The 23,810-nt window shown below is 45.0% G+C and overlaps 1 protein-coding gene across 3 annotated transcripts in view; it reads left to right on the top strand.

Annotated features, from left to right (window-relative positions):
* The window catches only part of SRBD1 (S1 RNA binding domain 1), a 593,419-nt gene that overhangs the window by 386,700 nt on the left and 182,909 nt on the right, over positions 1 to 23,810 (top strand). The gene's annotated exons all lie outside the window — the stretch shown is intronic.

Here is a 23,810-nt window from a genome sequence, read left to right as displayed (position 1 = left end):
GGAGAGATGTTCACTGAGAATATCGGAGGAACATTTTCTTCTGTGATGGATGGTGGAATGAGGTTGTGGTTGAGAGGGGTTTCCTCTAGTCTTAAGCGTAGCTGATATGAGAGAGTGGTCGGACCAGGGGACTGGGGTGCAGTCTGGAGTGTTAGTGTATGATAGGTGTGAATTTAGGAAAATGAGGTCTAGTGTATGTCCAGCTTTATGGGTGGGTTTGTTGACTATTTGTTCAAAGCCCATTGCCTGGAGTGTGGATAGGAATGTTTCACAGATGGGGGAGATCGGGGAGGCGTGACATCCACATACTATTTCTCACCAAAGCAAAGTTACTATGTTGTTCAAGCATGCCTGCTCTCTCCCCCCCCCCCCCCCCCCACCAAGGCTACTTTGCTTATAGATGTAGGAGTCATCCCTCTGGGGAGGGAGTTGCTATTAGTTTCCTGAAGTTTTGTGACTTCAAGAACTAGAGCTTATATTGATTCTTTATTAGTTAAGACATATTCCTCACCAAAAATTACTTTTCTCCTGGTTTATAATACTCCAGACCTTCTCTTACTCCCCTCTCTGAAGCTATGAACCTCATGGCTTAATTTTGACTCATCACAACCTAGTACATCTTGGTGACATCTCATCTTCTCTTCCTGTACTGATTTGATTGCCCTTAACTTGGTCTCTTTATTCACTTTCCCCTGGATTGACCACTTCTTAATCTTTTTTTCAACTCAATTCTAAGCCTCCAAAGTCCATACCTTCTAAATTGGTCATTTATTCAAGAAATCTTCAAAACATTGATTTGGATTTGCTTTCTCAGAAACTGGAGAAAGGGGTGTGGGATAAACACTGTGGATCCATAAAGCCTGGATGATGGGAATGAAGAAAAGAGGTATGGGGGTGGCTGGCGGGAATGACAGCTACTACCTAGTGAGTAATACCCTTATTCAATAAATTTTCACACGGTTAATGAGACTCCTACATTGCTCTGTGCTTCAACGGCAAGAGGAAATGTGGAAAAGAGGATTTGCATTCAGGCAGTAACCAACAAGGTAGCACAGTCTGGGTAAACAAATAAGCATGGGAGTAGCTTGCTTGTTGCAGCGGTTACTACCCCAAACCAATTAAGCCTGATGCTTCACTTTCAATGCAAATCCAGCATAAATCTCTGCTTCAACGTTATCTCTGCTTCAACGGCAGGGGGAATGGAGATAAGAGGATTTACATTCAGACAACAACCAACAAGGACTGAATTGCACAGTCTGGGTAAACAAATAAGCGTGGGAGTAGCTTGCTTGTTGCAGCGGTTACTACCCCAAACCAATTAAGCCTGTTACTTCACTTGGAAAGCATATCCAGCGCAGTTCACAGCTTCAACAGCAGGGGGAATGAAGAAAAGAGGATTTATATTCAGCCAACATCTAACAAGGCATTGATCTGAGCAGTATGAGTATACAACATCGGGATAACTTGCTCGATACGACGGTTACTACCCTCAAACATTAAGCCTTATTCTTTACTTTGATACAGCTCCAACACTGCTCTCTGCATCAATGGCGGGGGTGGAAGGAAATTAGAATAAAAAAGCTAACAATAAAGGCCATGAACTCAGCGGTCGGAGTAACAGATAAGTATGAGAAAATAAGTGTGAAAGCTTGCTGGGCAGACTGGATAGGCCTATTGGTCTTCTTCTGCCGTCATTTCTATGTTTCTGTGGATTCTTTTCCAGACAATTCTGATACACAATCACTGACTCGTCAGATTGTCACCTACAACAATGTTCTTGATAGCGCCATTGATTCAGTAGTACCCTTAACTCAACATATCAGTGGCACACCGTAGCCGCCTGCCCACTGTACTTTATTTATTTATTTATTTATACCGGTGTTCGATTTTACATATCACATCTGTTTACATTTAAACAAAATTTGCAGGAACTCATGCGTTACCTTTGTCAAATACATTAAACATTTAAATATGGGGATTGTTAACAAGGGATATAAAAGAACTTGGGGAATGCCTAACACTATGGGATGCACGAAGGGATGCACTTTACTACCTACTCCTTTTCTATCATGCAGAAATATTACAATGGGAGGCCGGCATAGTGGACAAAATTTATGGCCGCAGCTTTATTAATTATTGACAGTAAAGTGATATATGATTTAAAGGCAAATTACAAACATTTCTTCCCACATCCCAGGCTCAACTAATACAGTAATAGCTAACCCCTTTGACTGACTTGCCACAAGACCTAGTCAGCATAATGAATCAGTTGCTTGCCAGACAGACCCAGCCACTTGGAGTCCAACTTAAAGTCTCTCTTCTTGAAACAAAGCCTGCTTGACAGACCCAGCTTGTTATTCCATAGCACAATACCTCCCAGACATACTTAGTGGGTTTCCTGTGCTGTACAAAATGTCTTAATTTGTAGCTGACCTGAGATGAGTTCAGCATTTCCGACAAAAGCTGGAGTAACAGCTCCTCACTTACTCCGACTTTTCCCACTTTCTTTGGCCAATACTAGAGTGATAGGCTTGCCTCCACTGTATCCTCTACGGTGCTCAAAAATATATTTGACCCAACCTCTAACAGATGTACCTCATCCTTCCTGAAGAGTCCAGGTTAGTCCTGCATAAGGAGCTCATGTTGAACTGTGAGCCCACCTTGCATAGAAACAAATTTCATCACCTCTCAACTGACCTTTTGCTGTGATTCTAGTTTCTTTGGAAGAATGTTGCTTCACCAAGCTCTTCCTTGAATAATGTCTGACCAGATGAAGCAAGCTCTGGAAAAGAGCATTGCTACCTGGGCTAATTCAGATTTGATTCTAATAAGCTTGACTCCATTAAATTTGGCTATTTCCTCCCAGATGAATGAGAATTTGGTCTGGAAATGGCTGACTGCCTTTAGCTTGGATCAGGGCTGGAAACAGCTGTCTCCAGTGCATTCTCCTCTGCTCTATCCAGAGTACCCTAACATGCTGCAGTGCTAGCCTTAAGTATTCTCCCATAGACCTTTTGACTGCCTGTTTTCTAGCCCAATATACAAAGGAGTGGCCATAGATCCATAGATTTCTTGTAGCACCTAGGAAACAGGGTGAAAATCAGGCAAATCAGTAACACAATATCCGTACTTGATGAGATCCTGGCTAGCCTCCCCCTCCCCACTTTAAAAAAAAAAAAAAATTACCTGCACCATTTCTCTCTCCAAGGACCACATTTAATCTTGCACAACTCCTAAATCAATTAGATGCCTGTCTATCTATTTTCTTAATTTTTTTTCTTCAGTCTGTCCCCTGCTGGTTGTGTATGTCGCTGTTCCAAACCTAAATGAGCGGGTACTGAATCCCTGTTGAAAACCCAGGGCTGCTAGTGCCTTTTTAAGGACTGCAATGAATTGAAACCTAGAAATCCATTTGAGCCATCTTCGTAAACCAAGAATGTAGTTAGGCCTCTTGGCCTGATCTCCAAAAATTCCTAAATGTTATGAAGTGGAAAAGTAACCAACTCACTCCTATCTTGCAGCATTAGCCAGATACTTTTTCCCTCCTGACCCATCCTAGATATTTTTATCCTTATAGTAAATGCTCATTCACCCAGAATAAGATTGTTGTAATGAAAGCCTCTGGCCTTAACGGTCCTCGTGGCTGGAGCAGCCAATTCACTTACCCGCAGGGTACCCTAAACAGATTATCTCATAATCCAAATTGCACACCACTACCAGTACATTGTGTATATGCAGCCAGGAGGCTTTTTATAATCGGGTGCTCTTATTCTTTGCTTTGGTGCCCCCTCCCTTCTCTAGCCTATGCCTGAATAAACGTCTTTAGAAAAAATAAAGCAGTTGGATCCGTGACACCCCTAACTTTTGCTAAAAATGAAATATTGGCCAAGGAAAGCTTGACTAAGGCCAGGGGGAACCCAGCTTTCTAGCCTACATCACAAAATGCCCAGTTGGATTAATTATAAAGGCCATTTAACATGCCTGCCCATTAATTTCTGAAATTTGCAAAAACACTTCCATCCTCTGGAATACACCTGCTATGTGGATTGCACTAGAACCAACTTGAATAAGTGTCTCACGTTGCTGCCCCAATGGCTCATAGTTGCTTTGGCATAGGTGTCCCATCTTCATCTGCTTCTGGGGCCAACATCCAAAAAAGATGTCACTTGAAACCAGAGAGAACATTAGCAATTGCATTATGAGCACCTGGTATGCGTTTTGTCCTTATTGCTAAGTCTAGAAGTTGAACTATTGATTGACATGACAACTGCAGCATTATTGGATTGAAAGAGGACTCTCCTGTACATCGATTAGCTTTTGATTGTAACAAGTATGGAAAAAACTCTAAAAAAAAAAAAAAAAAAAAAAGCAACATTTGTGCATCCTACAAGACTGGCTGTCTTCCCGAGGCCACTGTTCTGCACGCCAGCGGCCACCAAAATATATACCGAATCCTCCACCCCCGGATGTGTTCAAGAATAATTCAGAATCCTTGTTAGGTACCTCTGGCTCCTGCCATATTGATACCACTGAAATTCGCAAGGAAGGCCTGGCAGATCCTCTTTCATGACTTTACTGACCCTAATAAAATGATACTTTACACAAATACCAACTTATGCCAGCTCTAGTCATCTCAGGAATATCTGTTCCATTGGGATAACTCTGCATGCAAAGTTCAGCTGGCTCATAAGGGATTGGAGCTATTTAAGGGTCAACTACTTTGCCGACAGCGACTGTCAGACCACTTCATGCAAGCTATTATTTATTTATTTTATTTAACAGCTTTTCTATACCGACATTAAAATACACATCATATCGGTTTACATAATAAGAATAGGTAGAAAGTACAAATAACGGGGGGAGGGGGAGGGGGAGAACTAAGAACAGGGGGTCGGAAGGGGTGACCCCAAACTAAGATAGAAAGGAGAGAAGGCGAGAGGAACAGTAACAAGGTTAATTAAATGTATAAAAGTACATAATATACAAATGGAGCCAGAGATCGGTGGGAGGTGGAAGCAATTATACAAAAATATACAAAATGTAAAAGGGGGGGGATGTGAAAGTTACCGGGAGGTCAGTGGAATTATCGAGGGATCAAAAATGTTAATCCGGGAAGGCTTGATGAAAGAGCCATGTTTTTAACTGTTTTCTAAATTTGAAGGGGCAGGGTTCCATACGAAGGTTGGGCGTTAGATCATTCCAGAGCTTAGGGCCGGCAATTGCGAAGGCGCGATTCCTGGTAGCCGAGAGGCGGGCTTTCTTGAGAGAGGGAACTAGAAGAGTACATTTATGAATTGTTCTGGTCGGGCGTGAGGATTGTGTGGGTTGGAGGGGTTCATTAAGCCAGGAGGAGTTGTGGTTGTAGATAACTTTGTGTATAATGGTGATAGTTTTGAACAAGATGCGGGAAGAGATAGGGAGCCAGTGAAGGTTTTTGAGGATAGGGGTTGTATGATCTGATTTGCGTGTATTGCTGATGATCCTTGCTGTGGCATTTTGCAGTACCTGGAGGGGTCTGATAGAGGAGGAAGGAAGGCCAAGATACAGGGAGTTGCAGTAATCTAGCTTAGATGTTAATGTGGTTTGTATGACAGTTTTGAAGTCATGAGTGTGGAGAAGGGGCTTGAGCTTTTTTAGGTCCATGAGTTTGTAAAAACCTCCCTTAATAACCGAGGTGATGTGGTTTTTGAGATTCAGATGAGGGTCGAGTAGGACACCTAAATTCCTTACGGAGGGTTGCGAGAGGAGAGAAATAGTCAGGGGGTCAGTGGGTGTGTTCAGCATAAAGGTTTGGTGGTTATGTATGAGGAGTAGCTCGGTTTTAGCAGAGTTAAGGGCGAGTTGCATGGATGTGAGTAAGGTGTTGATGGAGGAGAGGTATTTCTCCCAAAAGCTTAGTGTGGTAGTTATTGTGTCGTGGATGGGGATGATGATTTGGACGTCGTCAGCGTAAATGTAGTATTTGAGTCCTAGATCAGTTAGGTGATGACAGAGGGGGAGGAGGTATATGTTAAATAGCGTGGAGGAGAGGGAAGAGCCTTGCGGTACACCTTGGGAGAGAGAGAAACGTGAGGATTCTGAATGACCAAATTTGACAGAGAAACATCTGTTAGTAAGATAGGATTTGAACCATAGAAGTGCAGTGCCAGAGATGCCGATGTCGGTTAGGTGGGCAATGAGGAGGTCATGGCTTATCGTATCGAAGGCAGTGGAGATGTCGAGGAAGGCAATAAGAAAGTTTTGGCCTTGGTCGAGGCCAGTGAGGAGGAAGTCTGTGAGGGATAGGAGGAGGGTTTCGGTACTTAAATTTTTACGAAAGCCAAACTGTGCTATGTGGAGTATGTTGTAGTCCTCAAGGAATGCCATGAGCTGTATATTAACTACCTTCTCCATGATTTTAGAGATGAAAGGGAGATTGGAGATGAGGCGGTAGTTAGTTGGGTCTTTGGGGTCTAAAGAGGGCTTCTTGAGCAGAGGTTTGACTATGGCATGTTTAAGGGGGTCGGGGATGGAACCTGAGGAAAGGGAGCAGTTAATTAGGTCGGCTAGGGGTGCAGCAATGGTGTTGGGGATGGAGATGAGGTTTTTGGTTGGTATAGTGTCGGAAGGATGGGATGCAGGTTTGGATTTTTTAAGGATAGTCTCAATTTCCTTAGGTGTGGTGAGTTCTATGGTGTCAAGTGAGGCGGAGTTATGGTGGGTAATGGAAGGGTGGGGAGTTTGGATGGTTGTGGGGGGGGGGAAACTGAGGAGTATGTTGGATATTTTGTTGTGGAAAAAACAAGCAAGTTCTTCGCATTTTGTGCTGGCATCTTCTTCAGCAGGGTTGGGGGAAAGGGGGTTGGTGAGGGCTGCTACATAGAAGAAGAGGGCTTTGGGGTTGAAAGTGTATTGGTGGATTTTGGAAGAGTAGTAGTCACGTTTGGTATTTTGTATGGCTAGGCGGTATGCGTGTAATTGGGTTTTGTAGGAGATGGAGCGCTGAGGGGTGGGGTCTTTACGCCATGCTCTTTCTTTGAGTCTAAGGTTGTGTTAATTTTCTTTGGAGTCAGCCTCAACATCATATTAACTGAGTGAAGCTCAGATCCTGACCTCTCCATTATTCATTACATTTCTTCCATAATTCATAAGTCATTCTTCTTCCTGAGGTATTTTTGCATTTGTTCTATTAGACCATTCTAACCTCAAACTTCTAGATCATGCCTTTGTAATTTGTTGAGTTGATTACTGCAACTCCTTTCTTCTTAGCCTCCTTATCAGTTGAAATGTCTGCAACTACTGCAAAATACTGCTGCAGAGGTTGTCCTTAAAAAAAAAAATTGGTATACTATCACTTAAAGGTAAATAAAAAGATTCCAATATTCAAAGATGTATCTCATGAAGGAATCAATTATATTTATCCTCAATTATATTTAACCTCTTCATTATAATCTTCACTGTTTACCTGTTTTGTATCGTAATTATTTTAAAATTCTATGCCTAACCTTCCTCATGCTTCATTCTAGTTTTAACTCTATCTGTCCAAACTCTTCCTTATTCTCTTGGCCATGCTTTGTGTTCATCACAAAAGGGTCTTCTACATTTGCCACATCTTCAGTGATCGTTCTCAGCTATACTAGAGAGAATCTTCCTTTAGCTATCAAACCCCTTTGCTCTGCAATTCCCTTATCTCAGATATTCATGCCGAATCAAATTTTCTGAAATGTAGGAAAGTGCTTAAAACTTGATTTTTTTTTTTTAAATCAAGCTTTTAACGCTTAGATCTCACTGTTCATAGTTTAGCTGTGTACAATCTTTATTGATTTCTTGTAATCACATGTTAAAACCTTAGTCTTTGACTTTCTACTTGTTATTTATTGCCAGATTATCTGAATCTCATTGTTAAGGTCTTCAGGTCTATGACTCAGCCTGTTTGCCAGATCTTTGTTTTATAGTGTTTTGCTGTCCAGTTCATTTAATTTGTTTTGTGCTCTTATTGCTTATGTATGTATTTTGCATTGTAAAACTGCTTGGCTAGCTCTGATTTGCAGATGAGATATTAAGTTCCAATGAATAATAATCTTTTTACAAACAAAGCAGTCTGCTTCTAAATTCAGAGTGTCTGCCTGCTGTTAATAGGTCAGCTAATTTTCAATTCTGTCACCTTCAGCTCTACAAACTTCCTGGTTGTGACTCCCTTGCTAGCAGCTGAGCTTCCCTAATTGGCTTCAGATCAATTACTAGCTTAAGCTATTGGAGAACTCCAAAAAGGCTTCTTGACAAGAATTATTTAACCAGAGCCCCCAGTTTCCTGCAGCAGATTTTTCAAAATTCTATAGAAATTATAAGACAAATTTGCATAAAGATGAACAATGCTAACTATGCAAAAGAAGTCAATTTTTTTGTTGAAAATTATTCATGTTTGTAAAGATATTTAAACTATATACAAATGCAAGATTTATCAAGTTAGGACATAAAAATTACACTTTAACTGTGCAATGTCTTTTGTTTTGATTTGAAATTGTGTAATGATCCCTTTTTATATTTATTTGAGAGTCATTGTCTTTAAAAGTATGTCAACTTAGGTATGCTAAAAATATGCCCTCCACATCAGCAGTTTGGCATGTTGTTAATTACACAGAAAAATATGTGCACATATATTGTCAGCAGTAGTGCCAGTCATCAAGGCTTCTTTCAATTGAAATTAATGCCCTCTGCTAGCTCTGGAACACCTGTAGTGGCAAGCTTCCAAAAATATGTTGAAGTCTTTGAAGTTGGTGTATGAATGGCCACATATGCTACTCCTGGGGGAATTCTGCGCAAAACAATTTAAAATTCTGCACACAAAAACTTAAAATTCTGCAAACTTTATATTGGTCAAAATAACCATATTTACATGACAGTCTAAGTACTTACATGTTAAATTAATACAGAAAAAAGTTATTACTTAAAGATGCAGAATTTTAAATATTTTGAGCAGAATTTCCCTAGAAATTCACTGTAAGAGTGTCCCTGCCACTTGCTCTCCCTACTCCCCTGGCCACTTTGCCCTCTCAGGCACCAACTCCTCCACCTGCCAGTATATCTCCCCTCCACCTCTAGGCTCAACCCCTTCCACTCTATTGCCAGTCCCAGAGTTTGACCCTGTTCTCAGTACTACCCCTCACACAGGCTCCCTCTGTCCCTCCCTCTCTCACATACACATGCTCCCTCCCACTGATACACATACACACACCCTCATACAGGCTTCCTCACTCTCTTGCACTCACACACATCCCCTCATACAGGGCCCTCTTTTTTCCATACACACCCACACAAGCTCCCTTTCTCTCTTACACATACATCCTCACAAAGGCTACCTATGTCTCTCTCTCTCTAGCACCCCTTCACACAGGCTCTGCTCACACATACACAATCCCTTCCCATAGGTTAGCACCCTTACATACACACGATCCCTTTTTCATACACACGAGCTCCCAATCTCTCACACACATACACACTCCTTCACAGTCTCCTCATATAGGCTCTCTCTCTCTGAAACCCACACTCAAGCATCCCCTTCTCTTACCTCTCCTGCTCTCTCTCACCCCCTCCTGCTCTCTCTCACCCTCCCCTCCCCTCTCTCACACCCATTCTCTCTCACCGGGGCCTTTGTCTTCGCCGCGAGCAGAGCACACTACGTTCGCGGCATACCGGGTTCTCTTCGATTTTCTGCATAGAATTTGGCAATTCTGCGCAGGGGGGAAATTCTGCCCAAATTCTGCGCTCTGCAGTGGCGCATCATTCCCCAAGGACTAATATGCAGGTCTGAGAATCTTTTATAAAGATGCAATACTTCTAAAGGGACATCACTACTTGCAGGAATTATATCAAAATCATCTTTTCCTGGCGTCTAGCCAGATGGACTCAGAATGAATGGGTATAGTATGCTCGTGCTAGCAGTTGGAGACGGATCTGACGTCAGCACGGGTATATATACCCCCACAGGAAGCGTAGCAACTTAGTAATTTCCGTCTCCAAAGCAGTTTTGGAGAGCCTGCACGCTCGCTGAGCGTGTTTCCAATCTACTTTCTACTTTCTTCTTACTAAACTTCTACAGTATCGAGCCCCGCACTCCTGCGGTGATACCCTTGGGGTCCCTCCCCCAGTTGAGTTTCCCGGGGTGATTTCCGTGATCCCCCGGAGGTTTAAGTCCTCGGTCCAGTGGCCGAATCGCGGCAGGGACGTAGCCCCCGGGCGAGGCTCGGGTGTGGCGAGAGAGGCGCCTCGGTCCCGGCGTGGACGAGGCAGCGGGTGCATTTCCTCAAACGCGGCGGTGAAGGTACTTGCCCTCTCCCCCCGCAGCCGGAGACCGCCCGGGTTCCAGCCGGGAAGCGCCGAGGATCAGGTAAGGCGTACATCTCTTACTCTTTGGTCTCCGAGGAACGAGGATCAGCGGCATGGCCTGTAGGCGGCACACCGTGGAGGGCGCTATTTTGTTGACCTTGTTCAGGTATTGAGCGCCCATGATAGGCGCCTGTCTGACTCAGCGCATATTATATGTCATTGTGCGTATATTACTAACCGCATATTGCTGAGAGCATATTGGATATCATTAAGCGTACATTGCTAAACCGCATATTACTGAGAGCATATTGAATATCATTAAGCGTACATTGCTAAACCGCATATTGCTGAGAGCATATTGGATATCATTAAGCGTATATTGCTGCCGCATATTATTAAGCGCCTGTTGTATTAAGCGTATATTGCTGCCGCATATCATTAAGCGCCTGTTGTATTAAGCCTATATTGTGGCCGCATATTATTAAGCGCCTGTTGTATTAAGCGTATATTGCTGCCGCATATTGTTAAGCGCCGGTTGTATTAAGCATATATTGTGGCCGCATATTATTAAGCGCCTGTTGTATTAAGCGTATATTGCCTCCGCATATTAAGCGCCGGTTATATTGAGCGCCTGTTGTGTTAAGCGTATATTGCTGCCGCATATTGTTAAGCGCCGGTTGTATTAAGCATATATTGTGGCCGCATATTATTAAGCGCCTGTTGTATTAAGCGTATATTGCCTCCGCATATTAAGCGCCGGTTATATTGAGCGCCTGTTGTATTAAGCGTATATTGCTGCCGCATATTGTTAAGCGCCGGTTGTATTAAGCATATATTGTGGCCGCATATTATTAAGCGCCTGTTGTATTAAGCGTATATTGCCTCCGCATATTAAGCGCCGGTTATATTGAGCGCCTGTTGTGTTAAGCGTATATTGCTGCCGCATCTTATTGTGCGCCTGTTGTCTTAAGCGCCTGTTATATTGAGCGCATATTGCTGCCGCATATTATTAAGCGCATATCTTTCAATGGAACAGAACGCCTCAGCGTCTTCAGCGGGGGCACCTCCTGCCTCTGGCATTAAAGCCCTCGGCCTCTGCTCTGCATGCCAGCTTAGAGCCACGCACAGTGAAGAGCCAGACTCCCTTTGTGCCCAATGTGAGGAGGCCGTGGGACCCTCGGTCCAGGACCAGTCTCAGCCACGGTTTGCTGACAGTTCCCCAGGGGCTACCCCGGATTTAGCGGGCAGTCTCGACCAGCCTGGAATCCCGGGGGATCTAGTACCCCGGTGATTAGAGACCGCTTCCATTTCCTGGGTGGATCTCTTTAAGGGAATTCATGCCTTTGTCCAGATGCAAACCGCTTCCCGTCCAGGCCCTGCTGTTCCTGCTGCTGCTGCTGTTGCTGCTGCGGTTGCGGCTCCAGCGGATCCTGTTCCTGGACCTTCACGCCCTTATCGTGGGCAGGACCTCCCGCCTCCAGACAGTCCGGTTCAGACGGACCCTGATGTTTCACTGGACGAGTCCGAACTCCCGGACTAGGGGGAACTTCCCTCAGGGATTGAGCCCTACAGAACCATGAGGCGGTTCTTTCCTAAAGAGGATCTCTCCGACCTGGTATCGCAATGTCTGGCGGAATTGGATATTACAGGTCCCAGCACTACGGTACCCTCTGCGCAGAACCCCCTGCTGGAAGGTCTTCGTCCTACGGCCCGCCATTTTCCATTTTTGCAAGCCGCACAACAACTGATAGATTTAGAATGGGCTGCACCAGCGGCCTCATTCAAAGGGGGTCGGGCCCTGACAGGCATGTACCCCCTGGCACCGGCTATTCAGGAACTGTTGGCGTGCCCTCAGGTGGACGCCTTGATTAGCGCTGTGGTCAAGCGCACTACCATTCCAGTTGAAGGGGGGGCGGCCCTCAAGGAACCTCATGACCGGCGACTGGATGCCATTCTGAAACAGACCTTTGAGGTGGCGGCTCTATCTTTGCGGATCGCAACCTGCTGCACAGTGGTGACGCGTTTCTGTTTGTCACAGGTCAGGAACAATGCTCCAACAGCAGACATGGAGTCAGCTCTATCGTTTCTCATGGATGCTGCATCTGACCTAGTCCGAACAACAGCCAAGGGGATCTCATCCTCCGTAGCCGCCAGGAGGCAGCTCTGGATCCGGAATTGGTCAGCCGATGCTCCTTCGAAGACACGCCTCACCAGAATGCCCTTTAAGGGTTCTTTTCTGTTTGGCAGCGACCTTGATAGACTAGCCAGCACATGGGGCGCCTCTCCAGTACCTCGACTGCCAGAAGATCGGTTCAGGAGGAACCAGCGCGCCTTTCTAAGGCCCTCCAGGGGTAGAAGCTCCCAGCGCTTCACTCCCTATAGGAGTCGCTTCCAGGCGCCTCATCCTCAGGCTCGGAATCAGTCCTTTCAGACCAAGCAGCGCAAGAGGGGAGCCGGTCCGGGTTCAGGTCCCAGCCGCGCCTCACAATGAGAATCCGCCGATTCATCTGGGGGACGGAGCCATAGGGGGCAGGTTAACCCTCTTCTACCCCAGATGGGTCGAGATTACGTCGGACCAGTGGGTCCTCGCCATCATCCGAGAGGGGTATTATCTGGACTTTCATCATCCCCCTCCGGACAAGTTTGTGGAATCTTCATGTCCCATCCACAAGAAGGCAGCATTGGAAGCTACCCTGGCGAGGCTCCTGTCCTTGAAAGCCATCATCCCAGTACCTGCATGGGAAGTGAATTCTGGACACTATTCCATTTATTTCATGGTTACCAAGAAAGGGGGCACCTTTCGGCCCGTACTGGACCTCAAGTCAGTCAATCGATACTTAAGGGTCCCGAGGTTTCGCATGGAAACTCTGTGCTCCGTCAAGACTGCAGTACAGCCAGGAGAATTCCTCACAGCCTTAGACTTGTCGGAAGCCTACCTGCATATCCCAATCCATCCGGATCATCAGCGCTACCTACGCTTCAAGGTTCTAGGACGCCACTTCCAATTCCGGGCTCTGCCCTTCGGGTTGGCCACGTCACCGCGGACCTTCACCAAGGTGGTCGTAGTGGTAGCAGCGGCACTCAGACGGGAAGGAATCCTGGTCCATCCCTACCTAGACGATTGGCTGATCAGGGCGAAATCACGAGAGGAGAGCCATCGGACAACCGACAGAGTGATCGCCCTTCTGGAAAGCTTGGGCTGGGTAATCAACCTCAGCAAGAGTTGCCTACAGCCTTCCCAGTCGCTGGAATACCTGGGAGTACAGTTCGACACCCAGGCAGACACAGTCAGTCTCACTACCAAGAGAAGGTTAAAACTTCAGACGCGTATCCGGTACTTGATGGGAGCCAGTTGGCCCATAGCTTGGGATTATCTGCAGGTTCTCGGCCTCATGGCATCCACCCTGGAAGTGGTACCTTGGGCAAGGGCCCATATGAGACCTCTGCAACGCTCCCTGCTCTCTCGCTGGAGCCCCCGTTTCCGGAACTATTCCACGCACCTACCTCTGCCTGCCAGAGTATGGACCCAGTTACGGTGGTGGTTGCAGTCCAACCACACGAGCAGGGGGTCGAAGATGTCCTCCCCCACGTGGACTCTGCTCACCACCGATGCCAGCCTGAGCGGCTGGGGAGCACACTGCGAAGGACTCACCGCACAAGGGCGGTGGAACAGAGAAGAGTCAGCGTGGAACATCAACCGTCTAGAGGCTCGGGAGTCCGATTGGCATGCCTTCGATTTGCTCACAGACTGAAGAACAGAGCAGTCAGAGTGATGTCTGACAACGCCACCACGGTGGCATACATCAACCGTCAGGGCGGAACCAGAAGCCGACAAGTATCTCTGGAGATCGCCCCACTGATGGCTTGGGCAGAGGCGAATCTTCAGGACATCTCCGCCGTCCACATTGCCGGGAAAGACAACACCACGGCAGACTTCCTCAGCAGAGAAAGCCTAAATCCGGGAGAGTGGCAGCTGTCACTCACAGCCTTCCAGATGATTGTGGATCATTGGGGGATTCCGGACATGGACTTACTGGCGGACAAGTCCAATGCTCAAGTACCCAGATACTTCAGCCGCAAGCGCGATCCGTTCTCACACGGAATCAATGCCCTGGTTCAGCCATGGCCTCCAGGGACTCTGCTATACGCCTTTCCTCCGTGGCCTCTGCTGGGCGCCATCATCCACAAGATTCAGAAACACCGGGGCCTAGTTCTTCTAGTGGCACCAGACTGGCCAAGAAGACCCTGGTACGCGGACATGAGAAGACTGCTGGCAGGGGAGCCTCTTCCCCTGCCTCCTCTCCGGGACCTTCTACATCAAAGTCCCATCCTCCACGAGGATCCAGCTCAATTCTCTCTTACGGTCTGGCCATTGAGAGGGTTAGACTGAAGAAAAGAGGTTACTCGGAGCCCGTGATAGATACACTCCTCCGAGCTCGCAAGTTTTCCACATCCCTCACCTATGTAAGGATCTGGAGAGTGTTTGAAGCATGGTGCGACTCTCATGGCACCAACCCACATGCGACCACAATTCCGATTGTTTTAGATTTCCTGCAGGATGGGCTTCAGAAGGGTCTCTCCCTCAGCTCCATCAAGGTTCAGGTGGCCGCACTATCTTGCTACGGTCCCAGGAGGGACGGCAAGACCATTGCCAAACACCCAGATGTCTCTCGCTTCCTGAAAGGAGTCAAGCACATTCGTCCGCCACTGAAGTGGCCACTGCCTCTGTGGAACCTCAACCTTGTCTTGGATTTCCTCGCGGGATCCACCTTCAGACCCCTTCGGGGCTTGTCTCTTCGTTCTCTAACTTTGAAGATGGTGTTCTTGCTGGTGGTGTGTTCAGCACGCCGCATCTCGGAGCTACAAGCGCTGTTCTGCCGTGATCCCTTTCTCAGGATCACTCCTGAAGCTATCCATCTCCGCATGGTTCCCTCCTTTTTACCTAAAGTGGTCTCACAATTTCACCTTAACCAAACCATATCCTTGCCTACCACGGCGGGTTTGAAGAAATCCGAAGAAGGGCGTTTACTACGCCATCTCGACATTGGCAGATTGCTGCCCAGATATCTGGAAATGACACAAGAAGTACGAAAGACGGACCATCTGTTCGTCCTGCACAGCGGAAAGAAACAAGGTGAAGCGGCCTCTCGGCCCACCATTGCCCGCTGGATTAAAGAAGTTATTCGAGCAGCTTACGTAGAGGCCGGGAAGTCTCCGCCTCTACAGGTCAAGGCTCATTCTACCAGAGCACAAGCGACATCTTGGGCAGAATCCAGGATGGTGTCGCCTGCAGAAATATGTAAAGCGGCGACATGGTCCTCCCTCCATACCTTCTCCAGGTTCTACCGTCTGGATGTCCAGGCCAGGGAGGACACAGCATTTGCGAGGGCAGTCCTCCGCGGTCCTCAGGCAGCCTCCCACCCAGGCTGGGAGTAAAGCTTTTGTACATCCCATTCGTTCTGAGTCCATCTGGCTACACGCCAGGAAATGTTGAGATTGCTTACCTGATAATCTCCTTTTCCTTAGTGTAGACAGATGGACTCAGCATCCCGCCCAGCTGCCTGTGTGCATGGGTTTCACCGATTCAAGGTAAGCCATGTCATCTGGTTACATAAGAGCGTCCCCTTTGCCGGGTGTCGACGCCTTCCGGTTGGGAATGCTGGCGGTCTCCAGCTACTGTCAATCGGTCAGGGGAATCCTGTTTCACTTTTTCACTGAGCGTCAGTACATACATCCATAACAGCTTTTGCAAGGAAGATTACTAAGTTGCTACGCTTCCTGTGGGGGTATATATACCCGTGCTGACGTCAGATCCGTCTCCAACTGCTAGCACGAGCATACTATGCCCATTTGTTCTGAGTCCATCTGTCTACACTAAGGAAAAGGAGATTATCAGGTAAGTAATCTCAACATTAGTTTGATTTAAGAAATTGTTGAGAGATCAAACATTGACTGCTTTATCTATCCAACTTCACCCCTCTCCTCCTTTTCCCTGTAAACTGTATAGGGAGGGGATAGTGGCTGGAGCAGGAGCAGATGGATTGATGAGACTGAAGGCAATCTGAGATTGAATTAAGTGGGAAGCTTTAGATGTTGATTATGTGGCAGATTATAAATTGTGGCAACAGATTACTTATACAGTTTCTCCTGTGGCTGTAGAATTGTGGGAACCTAGTGGTAAAGATTTTAACCACCTATCTTAGGAACAGTTTGTCAGTTAATGCAGTTAATTCACTCATTTAGCCTCCCTGGTTTTAATAGTTCTTTTAGGCTTCCCTACTCCTAAGGGAAGAGCTTCCACAGTAATCCCTGTGTACCGTGTCTCTAACCCCAGCAGCTTGCACTGCAGCCAGCTGTCAGTACCTTGCTGTCCTGGCTCTGGTTTGGTGTCTTGCCCTCCCCTGTGGTCTTTCAACATGGCTCCTGGTGTCCTGGCTCTGCCCTGCATCCTTTAGCTGACCAGGGTCATACCCAGGAAGTTTTGAGATTTATAGGGCTTGAAGACAGGAAATCCTGTGGTGCATCTTGATGACATAAGCACTGTTTAAAGCATTTAAGAAAGCCCAGTTCGCTTCAGCAATTGCCTGAGCAACAGGTCCTGTTATTCCTGTACTGGAGTACTCGCTTCTTCACACTCCTGTTTTGCTTTGACTTAGACTGTTCTGACCTCACTATTGTTGCCACCTGCCCCGATCTTGGCCTGGTATTTCTTCTCTATGCATGTACTATGCCTGCCTTGACTGTTGCCTGACTGATTACTTTTCCTTCCTTTGTTCTGTGCATTGCCGTCTTGCATCAGCTGCCACCTGTTGGAAGCCAGATCTGCTTGCAGATCAGGCAGCAACTTTCCAATAGTGGTCTAACAGGTTCACATCTTAGCCCGTAACAGGCCCGAAAGGACCAGAGGAGTAGCCGGAGGGCTACCCAGTTACTCTCTGGCTGATATACCTGTCACACATCACTGTCACAAGGGATTAATCCAAAACTTAGTAAAAAAAAAAATATATATATATATATATATATATATATATATATATATATATATGGATAGATAGATATAGATATAAAAAGCTTGGGTCAGTAGGTCACACTATTGCCTGTCTACGGCCACCAGGTAGTGCCCAGAAGCATGGAAGATGCACTGTGCAAAGCCAGTATGCTCTTTCTGGAAAGCCCTGTCTCACATACACACACAGACAAACAAGCAGAGACACATACATAGACAAAGGCTCTCCCAGGCACCGACACACAGGCACATGCCCTCTTACTTACATACAGGCAGAGGCATGCACACACAACTGTTATTGAACAGACAACCCAAGTAATGCCAGCTAATGTTCGTTAATATGCTCTGTCTGCGAAGCTCTGTCTCTTACGTTCTCGCAAACAGGTTTGCACACACTGGCTCGTGCACACGCTGGCAAGCACAGGCAGACACACACAAAAGGCACAGACCCCCACACTCGCAGGCACATAGGCTGTTATAGACCAGACTATCCGAGTAATGCTGGCCACTTTTCACTAGTTAGACATAGAAAGGGGTCTGGGTGTTGGCTTAAATATTGCACTTGTAAGAAGCAAAGGTAAAGATGGCAAGGCCTGAAATGACCTATTTGCAGAGGTGATGGAGACCATCATTGTAATAGATGTTGGGCATGCTTGGGATAAATATGGAGGGAGTGATAGAAAAAAGTTGAAAGATTAGGTAAAAGAGGAAACAAAGTTGGTGTTGAGAATTTATATGTGCATCTACCCAAAGTGAACAAATCTCAACAGACAGAATGAATGGGCTATTTTGGTCTTGATCCGCCATTATTTGCTATGTTGTTATAAATGTCTTGGAGAGTATGTAAGTGAATGTTGAGATGCATTTTTGGTTCATGCCCTTAAATCATTTATTTAGTAAGATTTGATGACACGCTTGAAATAGAAACATCAAAGTATTTTTTCAATTAATTTTAAAACCTGAATTTACAAAAAATCCAACACACCACCCTAACCCTTGTGATGACATGAATGAGCCTGCTCAGTGGGGTTTCCCCTGCCTTTTTTTTTTAAATAAGTGATTGTCACCAGGGTGACATTGTAGTCCAACAAGGGCTGAGATTCTTATGTAGCGAAATGACACTGCTAATGTATACAGCAGCTTGAAGCAGGGTGATCCCAATATGCTGCATTAAATGTTAATTTTTTTGCTATTCAATCTCCTATACAGCTTTGAATAGCAAATACTTTTATTCATCTATCTGCTAGAATAGGTATTTGCTTCATAATCCTTTCCAGCCTCAAGATGGGTGAATTGACCCATATGTAATTAAGTGCAACATTTCTTGTTACCCCTGTCATTACATGATGCAGATTTAGATTATGTAAGGTGTCTGCTTTATATTACAATTGGTTGAAGTTTAGATTGCATCTTACTAATAACACTTTCTTGCAAACAGTTTAAAAAAATGTTGAAACTAAAATCATGTTTCATTAGATGGTGATTAATATCTATGACATTTATGTTTGGATCAGCTATATAAATATACATTTTTTTTCTCTGTCACTCATATAAAATTTCAGCTTTGTTCTGTTTTCCATTACATACCATGAATTATATGAAATGAATTTAATCGTTACTCTAAACCGAAATTAAATGTGCCCTAGTCCAGAGTTACGTTGTTTGCTTTTTCAACTGTAAATCATAAGTAATTAATTTTCCTTGGAAAATTAATTCTGTTACCATTCCCAGTAGCATCATATGTTGACACAGGGTTATAGATAGTTTAATATTTTTATTCAGCATATTGTCCTTGGCTTTGGAAGACCTTAAATCAAAAAAAATTCAAATTTACTCAACTGCATATAATTCAGGATTATTTAAAATGAATTTCTTTATTTCTATCATTCATATGATGATTGTAAAATTATATTTAAGCTTTACAAAGTTTTGAGTTTGTGAACAGCTTCAGGATATTAAAAATATATTCCTGTTTGTCAGTTAGAAAGAGATAGGATGACCATTGGTAATCATTCAGCAGTAGCTACTTTTTTCTTAACATAGGCAGCTATGAATAACCTAGTACCCCTCAGATGTCCCTCTCCCAGCTCATTAAAAGATAAATCATACCAATAATGGGATAATAAAGGCCACAGCTTTATTGACAAAATAACATTTCTCCTAGGACAAGCAGAATGGTAGTCCTCGCACATGAGTGACATCATCAGATGCCATTATTCATATGTCCACATGGGGTCCCTCTTCAGTCTCTTCTTTTCTGCCGAGTTATTGTCACTTGGTTGTGAAGCTTTGCTCTTTTCTTCAATATTTTTTCAATAAATCTGTCGGTTCCAACTTTCCTGCACCAGGGTCCCTCTTCCCTCTACCTGTTAGTATGCAGCAAAATTCTGTTCTCACACCAAAAGATTGCCTCCAATGCAAATGGTATCCCCTGCATGGTTGTGGCCACTTCCTATTGGGAAGGTTTCCTAGAAAGATGTTCTTAGTAGTGTCATTCTTCATGTGAACGCAATCTTTTGCACATTTAGGTCTAACTCACTTTTATTCCTATTTGTGGGAACGTTTGCCTGAATTTTAAGAGGTTCCAGTGCGTAAAATCCGGGGCTTAAGCATGTGGCTGGGCCGTGCACACACCGAGCACGTTTTAGAAATGGCCCAGCCACGAGCTTAACCCCCAATATGCACAGAAGTGGTGGACCAACGAAAAGGGGCGGGCCATGGGGCAGAGTCTGGGCAGGGACAGGCGGGGAGGGGGCCAACCAGGACAGTGAACATTAGGCCTTGTCCCGGGGAAGTGCGCACCGGCAGCTAGCCAGCGCACCAATGTTACTTCTGCTCCGAAGGAGCTGTAAGTTTTAAAACAAAAAAAAAAAATCTAATAGTTTGGAAGGGGTTAGGGGGAGGGAGGGAGAAGGAAAAAGGTAGGAAGGGTAGTTAAGTGGTAGGAAGGGTAGTTTAGTGGGAAAACCCTACTCCTGTCGCCACGCATTGTTTTTGAAAATCCCCCCCATTGCACGCGGATGAGGCCATCCGCCCACACATGCGCGAATGGGCATTAAAATCCAGCGGGCGTGGGAATCATATTTAAACATGCGCATGCTGACTCGTGCATGTTATAAAATAGCCGCGTCCATATGCACGCACCAGGAACCATGCACACATGGATGCATGCGTGGATTTTTGAAAATTGACCCTTTCTGTGGTCTTACTCCAAGCTCTTGTTCACTGAACAGAAATGTTAAGAATTCAGCATTCTCCGAGGACAAGCAAAATGGTAGTCCTCATACAAGAGTGACATCATCAGATGGAGCCCTGATGTAGAAGACTTATGTCAAACTTTATAGAATTTTGTCTAGGCACACTAAGCATGCCCAGCATGCCTATACCCTGCATCTATGCAGAGTGTCCCTCTTCAGTCTCTACTTTTTCATGGAGCTGTAAGTGTTGTGGTGTGATTGAACTCACATTGGCTGTTTTTCGCCGAATGGAAAACTTTTTGCTCTTTGTGTTTTTTCACATTTTTTTTTCGATCCATTGCCGGGTCCTCCTTGGTGCCTTCCTGTAGCGTCCCTAGTCAGAGTTTTTTGCATTTCAGGTAAATTTCCTTTCACTATCGATTCCTCCCATGGTAACGGTGCCTCGATGCCCGCTGGCCATAGCTGTCTGCCGCCATCGCTTTTGACTTTGTGACCTTTTTGTTTCGCCTCGTTGTGGGCACGTATGGTTTTCGCCAATGCCCCCAGTGCCAGAGGACCATGTCTATCACTGATCCTCATTAGATGTGCATCCTCTGCCTGGGGGCATCGCATGATGTCCGGGGTTGCCGCTTGTGCACCCAGATGATCCCGAAGGGATGTCAACTTCGACTCGACAAGATGGTTCATCTCTTCGGGTCAAGGAAGTCCAAGCCATCAGCATCAAAGGATCTTGGAGCCGCACCGATGGATACCACACCATCAACATCGACGGGACTGTTGGTTCCATTGATTCTGCTGGTGGATAGGGGCGCTGGAGATGGACCGTTGTCAATCTCCTCTGGGCCGAGGACACCGGGTTTGTCATCTTTGACTTTGGCACCAAGGAAAAGCTGAGCCTTCAATCTCTCTAATAATAATCCATCGAATATTGACAACTCTACTCTCCTGGAAACATTTTTTGTTTACATTATTCCTGACAAAAGAGTTCTTCATTTCACCCCATGTGACAAGGGCTTCATCAGGGAAGACTATTCTTTGTCAGGAATAATCTAAACAAAAAGTTTTGTGTGTTCTGTAAAAATTTGGTAAATTTATTAAAATTTGAATTTGGATAGATATAAAAAAAAAAGTTCTCTCCTTGTATTTTCTCTGGAAAACTCCATAAAACATTATTAGCCAGATAGACTAGGGAAAGCAATTGCTATCAGTGGGAGTGAGTAGCAAAAGTTAGATCTACTTTTTGGGATCTGGCAGGTATTTGTGACCCAGACTGGCCACTGTTGGAAACAGGATGCTAAGCTTGATGGACCTTGTCTGACCCGAGCATGGCATTTCATATGTTCTTATGTTCCCCAGCCTTGCACTTTGAACACCTTTGTTATCTGCTTGTTAGATGGCACTACCCATGTAACTTTATATACAGATAGGTAGGGTCCTTTATTTTCAGTTTAACCTGATTTTCACCCATAAATGCCTGGATTTTAGGCTGATTGAAAAGCACCTCCCGAGCTGCAGATGCAGCGTTGTAAGGCCTCCAACTTCTGCTGGAAGCCAGTGTAGGCCAAAGTGCATACTGTGTTTCAAGTCCCACCTCCTCACCCACCATGCAGGCAAAGTTTCTGCTGTTTGATGCTGAAAATGTATTTGAAGCAGGCCATGTCCACCAGAATAACTTCATGGCAGGCTCACTGGCTCTGCACAAAAGCAGATGTGCAATGCTCCAGCATGTGAGAGCCTCAAGCAATACTGCTAAAGGAAAGAGGAGAAGCCTGCAGCCACCACTGGTAATGATGAATGCTGTTGCAATGCAGGGGAATAGGGAGAGAAGAAAATTCTTGGCTGGAGGTGGGGAGAGAGGGCCATGCTAGTCAGGAGGCGGAGATGCTGCTAAGCGGATGGGTGGAAAAATCTGCTTAATATTTTATTGTCCTGGCTTCTGTACACCAAAATAAACTCTAAAGTTTACCTGGAAAATTAGTCATTTTTTTTCAACTGATTTTCTTCTGTCATAATAAACCTTGATAAATTCCCAGGAAAAATAAATAACAATAGAAATTGAAGGTCCCAACAGATAGGATAGGCAATTTTCAGCGACCCCATTTCTGCATTAAAAATAACTGTTTTATGCTTAGAAATGGCTTTGATAATTGCCTTCCATTTTTCTGCTTTTCATACTGGTGGTATCCTATATGTGCTATGAAACAGTGTTTGCCACTATATTGGACACGGTGTATTGCTACCTATTCAGTTTTCATTGAATAGTCCTCAGTTTAGGTGACCTTTATATTCTTCTCCCCACTCCCTCCCCAATATATGAACTGCAATTCATTTCTTTGTAATCAGCCTTCTGTCTTTCTTGGGAAAAGACAGAATATCAAATGGAAATAAATAATCATTACATAATAAAGTCATCACTGATCCAATCCAACTATCAACTCTAATCAGTTGTTTAACATCTCCATCAGCGGTTTGGAATAGGGAGCAGTGAGCGAGATAATCAGATTTACAGATGACATAATTATTCAAATTAGTTAAACGTAGAATATGAGGAATTGCAGTAGGATCTTGTGAGACTGGAGATCTGGGCATCTAAATGGCAGATGAAATTTAATACGGAGAAATATAAACTGATGCACATAGAGAAAAATAATCATAGCTATTTGCACGATTTTTTGTTCCACGTTAGGCATTACCTCTCCAGAAAATTATCTTGAAGTCATTAGTTGCCATACTGGGTTAGACGGAGGGTCCATCAAGCCCAGCATCCTGTTTCCAACAGTGGCCAATTCAAGTTACAATCACCTGTAAAGTACCCAAATATTAAATAGATTCCATGCTACTAATGCTAGTAATAGCAGTGGCTATTCCCTAATAGCAGTTTATGGACTTCTCATCCAGGAGCTTATCTAAACCTTTTTTAAACCCAACTACAATAACTGTCCTAACCACATCCCCTAGCAATGAATTCCAGAACTTAATTGTGCATTGAGTGAAAAATAATTTTCTCCTAGGACAAGCATGATGGTAGTCCCACGCATGGTTGACATCATCAGATGGAACTCTGATGCAGAAAACTTATGTCAAAGTTTCTAGAACTTTGACTAGGCACTCAGCATGCCCTATATCACGCGTTCACGTGGAGTCCCTCTCTAGGCTTTCTTTTTCTGTGGAGCTGTAAGCTTCGCGGTATGACTTTTGGCTGTTTATGGCTTTTGGAAAACTTCCCTTTTCTCGTGTTTTTTTGCGTTTTTTTCTTTTGAGATTCCATTGCTGGGTCCCTGTTGATGCTTCCCTGTAGCGTT

This window comes from Rhinatrema bivittatum, chromosome 3 (assembly GCF_901001135.1).
Source record: "Rhinatrema bivittatum chromosome 3, aRhiBiv1.1, whole genome shotgun sequence".
In the NCBI taxonomy this organism is placed as follows: domain Eukaryota; kingdom Metazoa; phylum Chordata; class Amphibia; order Gymnophiona; family Rhinatrematidae; genus Rhinatrema; species Rhinatrema bivittatum.
The sequence above is the reverse complement of the archived record's forward strand: the minus strand, read 5'-3'. Positions and strand labels throughout refer to the sequence as shown.